The sequence below is a fragment of the Dermacentor albipictus genome, chromosome 7 (assembly GCF_038994185.2).
Source record: "Dermacentor albipictus isolate Rhodes 1998 colony chromosome 7, USDA_Dalb.pri_finalv2, whole genome shotgun sequence".
In the NCBI taxonomy this organism is placed as follows: domain Eukaryota; kingdom Metazoa; phylum Arthropoda; class Arachnida; order Ixodida; family Ixodidae; genus Dermacentor; species Dermacentor albipictus.
The window spans coordinates 110,410,334-110,416,219 of NC_091827.1; positions in this window are offsets into that span (position 1 = coordinate 110,410,334).

Here is a 5,886-nt window from a genome sequence, read left to right on the forward strand (position 1 = left end):
CACTATCGCAATACAAAGAAATGCGAAAAGCGGAAAGCAGGGCCGAAGCGTAATTTAAGGTATCGCGTGCGCCATCCAGTCATCATCATTGACAGGCGCGCACATTCGGTTTGATCGAGCTTTGGGATGGTGCTTTCCTATCCTGTGATATTTTTGTTTCTATTCATCTTCTGTTTTATATAAAGACGAGGAAATGTGACGGTACAGTAATGAAGACAGCGCAAACTGTATTATCGCGATGCAAAGAAAAGCGAAAAGTGGAAAGCGAGTTTGAAGCATAGCTGGATGTATAGTGCGCGCCGTCCAGTCATCAAGATTGACAGGGAGGCACATCCGGTTTGATGGGGGTGTACGATAGTGCGCCTTCTATCCATCGATATTTTTGTTTTTATTCTGCTTCTGTTTTATTTGAAAACGACGAAAGCTGACGGTACAGTAATCATGATAGCGTAAACTCTACTATCGCGATGTAAAGAAATGCGAACATCGGAAAGCGGGGAAGAAGCTGAACTGAAGGTATCACCTGCGCCGTTCGGTCATCTTCATTGACAGGCGGGCCCATCCGGTTTGGTTGCGCTATGCGCTGGTGGGCCCCTTATCCTGCGGTATTTTTGTTTCTATTCATCTTCTGTTTTCTAGAAAGACGAGGAAAGGTGACGGTACAGTAATGATGATAGCACAAACTGTACTATCGCGAGGCAAAGAAATGCGAAAAGCGGGGAACAAGCATAACTGAAGGTATCGCGCATTCGTGCAGTCACCATCATTGACAGGCGGGCCCATACGGTATTATTGCGCTCTGCGATGGTGCTTCCCTATCCTGCAATATTTTTCTTTCTATACAGCTTCTGTTTTATTTGAAAACGAGGAAAGGTGATGGTACAGCAATGATGACAGCGCAAACTGTTTTATCGCGATGCAAAGAAAAGCGAAAATTGGAAAGCGAGGCCGAAGCATAGCTGGATGTATAGTGTGTGCCATCCAGTCATCAACATTGACAGGCTGGCGCATCCGGTTTGATCGGGGTGTACGATGCTGCGCCCTCTATCCGGCGATCTTTTGTTTCTATTCTGCTTCTGTTTTATTTGAAAACGACGAAAGGTGACGGTACCGTAATCAAGACAGCGTAAACTATACTATCGTGATGTAAAGAAATGCGAAAATCAGATAGCGGGTAAGATGCTTCACTGAAGGTATCGGCTGCGCCGTCCAGTCATCATCATTAACAGGTGGGCACATCCGGTTTGATTGCGCTTTGCGCTGGTGGGCCCCCTATCCGGCGATATTTTTGTTTCTGTACTTCTTCTGTTTTATTTGAAAACAAGGAACGGTGACGGTACAGTAATCATGACAGCGCAAACTGTATTTTCGCGATGCAAAGAAAAGCGAAAAGTGGAAAACGAGGGCGAAGCATAGCTGGATGAAAAGTGCGCGCTGTCCAGTCATCAACCTTGACAGGCAGGCAGATCCGGTTTGATCGGGGTGTACGTGTGTGCGCCCCCTATCCGGCAATATTTTTGTTTCTATTCTGCTTCTGTTTTATTTGAAAACGACGAAAGATGAGGGTACAGTAATCATGATAGCGTAAACTGTGCTATCGCGATGTAAAGAAATGCGAAAATCAGAAAGCGGCGAAGAAGCTTAACTGAAGGTATCGGCTGCGCCGTCCAGTCATCATCATTGACAGGCGGGCACATCCGGTTTGATTGCGCTTTGCGCTGGTGGGCCCCCTATCCGGCGATATTTTAACGCGATAGCGTTAAGGAGCTCGTGTCGCAGAAAAGCCGGTGTCGTCGGCGTCGGTGTCGGCGTTTGCGGCGTTGACCGTGAGCGATAAATCACGGCAGGCGCTTCATAAATAAAAAGCAACTTCCAAGATTGGCCCGGTGGGAATCGAACCAGGGTCTCCGGAGTGTGAGACGGAGACGCTACCACTCGGCCACGAGTTCGATGCTTCCAAGCGGTGCAAACGCGCCTCTAGTGAATGCGGTGTTGCCTTCGAAACGAGCCGTGGAAAGTTATACTGCGGTGTATATCGGTAATTATGAACATGTAACGTACAGAAGTCACAATTACACGAGTTGCGAAGTGCGTTTCCGCTGCATTTCTTCTGCGCTTTCCGCACACGCAGAGCCATCTTGCGGCAAACACAGAAGACCCCCTCCTCTCAATGTACGGCGCTGCCCCGACAGGAGGCGCACCGCGCGCGCATTGGGACCGCTGCCAGGCGCGTCGCGGGACTCCCTCTCCCCTGACGACGCTTCGCCGTGCTCCCGGTCCTTTCTTTAGATTACTATCTATCTCTCTGCCCGTGCCGATCGCGACGTTTGGCTGGCGTAGATCGTTTCCCCTCCGAGACACCGAGTTCTTTGGTTCGTTCCGTTCGCTCAGGCGCACGTTTCGTTGCCGCGCCGAACGCTGCGTTGCTCGACGCTCACCGCGTGATAGGTGGGCGCTAAGTCCGATGCGGGGCGCATCGTAAGTGATCGCTGTGCCGTAGCACATTGTCTTATACCCCTTGGCGGGTCGACGGGAACGCTGTCGCGTCCCACTCTTGAAGGCGAAGCTTAAGCGTCCTCCAATTTTTTGTTTCTATTCTGCTTCTGTTTTATTTGAAAACGACGAATGATGTCGGTACAATTATGATGACCGCGCAAACTGCACTATCGCGATGTAAAGAAATGCGAAAATCAGGAAGCGGGGAAGAAGCTTGACTTAAGGTATCGCCTGCGCCGTCCAGTCATCATCATTGACAGGCGGGCACATTCGGTTTGATCGAGCTTTGCGATGGTGCTTTCCTACCCTGTGATATTTTTGTTTCTATTCATCTTCTGTTTTTATGCGAAGCATATTACGAGGGCTCAACCCAGCTCCTCAGGCGCGGCGGTGACCATGAAATCACGTGACACCGTGACGTCACGACAGAGGAGAAGTGGCTTTGGCTCAACTCTTGCAAGACGGGCTGGGTGGGAATCGAACCAGGGTCTCCGGAGTGTGGGACGGAGACGCTACCACTGAGCCACGAGTACAACGCTTCAAAGCGGTACAAAAGCGCCTCTAGTGAATGCGGTGTTGCCTTAGAAACGCGCTGTTTCTAAGGCGTGCGTCTCTTGCTCAGGCGCACATTTCGTTGCCGCGCCGAACGCTGCTTTGCTCGACGCTCACCGCGTCCAATGCGGGGCGCGTAGTCGCTGCCCTGTAGCCCATTGTCTTACACCCCTTGGCGGGTCGACGGGAACGCTGTCGCGTTCCACTCTTGAAGGCGAAGAAGTAATGCATGAGTTGTTTCTTCGTCTAGCCGAACCAAATATAGCCAAGCAACAGCAGTTCACCAGGCTAAACAGTGGTTCAACAACTACAATAAAGGCTAGTATGCTTCGCATCCTGGGCTTAACCTTACCTAAGCCACAGCCATTTTTTATAAAGATGAGGAAAGGTGACGGTACAGTAATGATGATAGCACAAACTGTACAATCGCGATGCAAAGAAATGCGAAAAGCGGGGAACAAGCATTACTGAAGGTATCGCGCATCCGTGCAGTCATCATCATTGACAGGTGGGAGCATACGGTTTGATCGCGCTTTCCAATGGTGCTTCCCTATCCTGCGATATTTTTCTTCTTATTCCGCTTCTAGTTTATTTGAAAACGAGGAAATGTGACAGTAGAGCTCCTATATCGCACTCATTTCTTGACACGCCGCGCCATGTAAAGGCGTTGCCGAGAAGTCTGTGCATGACCTCTGGGACCAAACGTGTGGAATGCCAGCACGTGCTAACACTTAGAATTGGTACTTAGCTTTCCCAACACCTAGGGGCACACCCTCAGTGGCCCAAGTTGGTGAGAGGTTTATAAATGAGGGTCACATACCAAATGCACTCATGAAGCAGCTCGATAAATCGTTGGCGTGAAAGGTGTTGATTGAAAAGCTGCACATATCGAGTGCATTTTTACGGAGCTTGCTAAGGTGTCAAGCGGTGGCCCTTAAGCAACGCGTGCGACACTGGTTCGATTCGGCCGAGTATCGGACAAATTTAAAGAATCCTCTTTTGTCGTTGTACACAGGCACATTCTTAGTGGCTCGTATCCATTTACTCAAGTTCGGGTCAAAGAAATTCACTGAAGCATGGTACATAACCAGGACCACATGTCAAATCACGCAATCTGCAGCGACCCATGTCGGCCTCACAGACGTTCTTTGAAAAGCGGCATATAGGACGCCAGAGTGCCCCATGCCCAGTGACCCGAGTCGGTCTCGCCCTTGCCGTCAAACCCTGTTCCACCAGCACCGCATTGCGATGCGCTACCCTGTAGACCATACACTACCCAATGACGCGCGCAGGCGGCAAAGTTGTTAGAGAGATAGATATGTAGATAGTCAGCCCAACATGAGCGTGCCAGGTACCATATTATTGCTAATAACATAAGCACTCCGATGATCAAAAATAACGTACAGCGTGAACGACAAGGACTACACAGACGACATACACATACGACAAGGCGACAAGACGACATACAAAGCGCTGTGTATGTCTCTTCGCAGTCCTTGTCCTTCGCGCTGTACGTTATTTTTTATCATGAATTACCAACTAGCTCAAGCAACCACCCTAGTTTCCTCCGATGCTTTTAGGCGGACTGCAAGCTTCCCTCGGCGGTTTATTTATTGCCAAGTTTATCTCCAGGCTCCACAAAGTGTTCATTGGCTAGTTCACTTGAACACATTCGCCATTTATACATCTCTGAAATGAAAGAAAAAGGCGGATTCCGAAATAAATAAGCACTCTGAAATTCACGCTGTGCTCTCACATTTTTATATCTTTTACAGCATTGAAATGACAAAGATGTTTCATTCATTGATAGAACAGAACAGTAAGCGAAAATATCGCTTTACAAAATACCGCCCAGAGGCGAAACAGGCATAAAAAAGTCACTCTCCTGGCCCGTTTTCTTCCATCAACGTTTCGTTTACCTTTAACATGCAATGCTTTCATGCGCAACATGCATCTTGCGGCATGAGCTCCCGTCAATTCCCCGAGTGTGTTGGCATGAGTTGCACCATATTTACTTTGTTTCCTCTTCATTTTTATGCTATTCTTCCTCCCGCATCCAAGAGCGGCTGCCTATTGAAAGCCACTGATAACAGCCCATATACGTACTAACTATACTGAACAATTACTGAGAACAGAGCGAGTTGAAATATGTTCGTGATCTGGCGGCACATCAATTAGGCAAAGACGGAAACGCAGGGAACCTGTGATCGTCTGTTCTTTTTTGTGTTCGTCTTGTTACATTGCTAGGAGCACACTGCTTGGATTGTACTCTTGTCCTCTCTGTAACATACCGCAGGAGTTCCAGTTGTGTGGCACAGAAATATGTATTGTGGCGTGCATAGTTATTGATGGGGTTCTCGCAAGGGCCACAGTATTGCAGTGAGAAACGCTATCGAGTATTGTGCTGAATTATAGTGTCCAGATGCACCGTTGCTTAGCAAATTTCTAAATTACGAAAGTGTACCAGGCTGAAAGTCAAACAAGTGCACAACAAAAATAACTACGGAGATTCGAAGGTGTAATACTTCAAGAGAGCAATTTCTATATTATCCTCTTGGTCCACATAGGCTAATGTCCCTACTTGTCATACGAACAACTCTCACTATGACTGCACCATTGCTATGCAATCATTCCGAAGAGAAAATTTACTTATATTTAAACTAAGCATTTCCGTCATTTTCATGAAGCTAATTTATTTTCTGCGACATCCCTTTAGGCATGTGCAGAAATATAATATTTGGGGAATAACTGCTTGTGCTACTTTCTTAAATATACAAACTGAAACTTTCTGTTTGTTGCATGAAAAATACTGCGCACAGTTAAAATTGGTACCCTTAC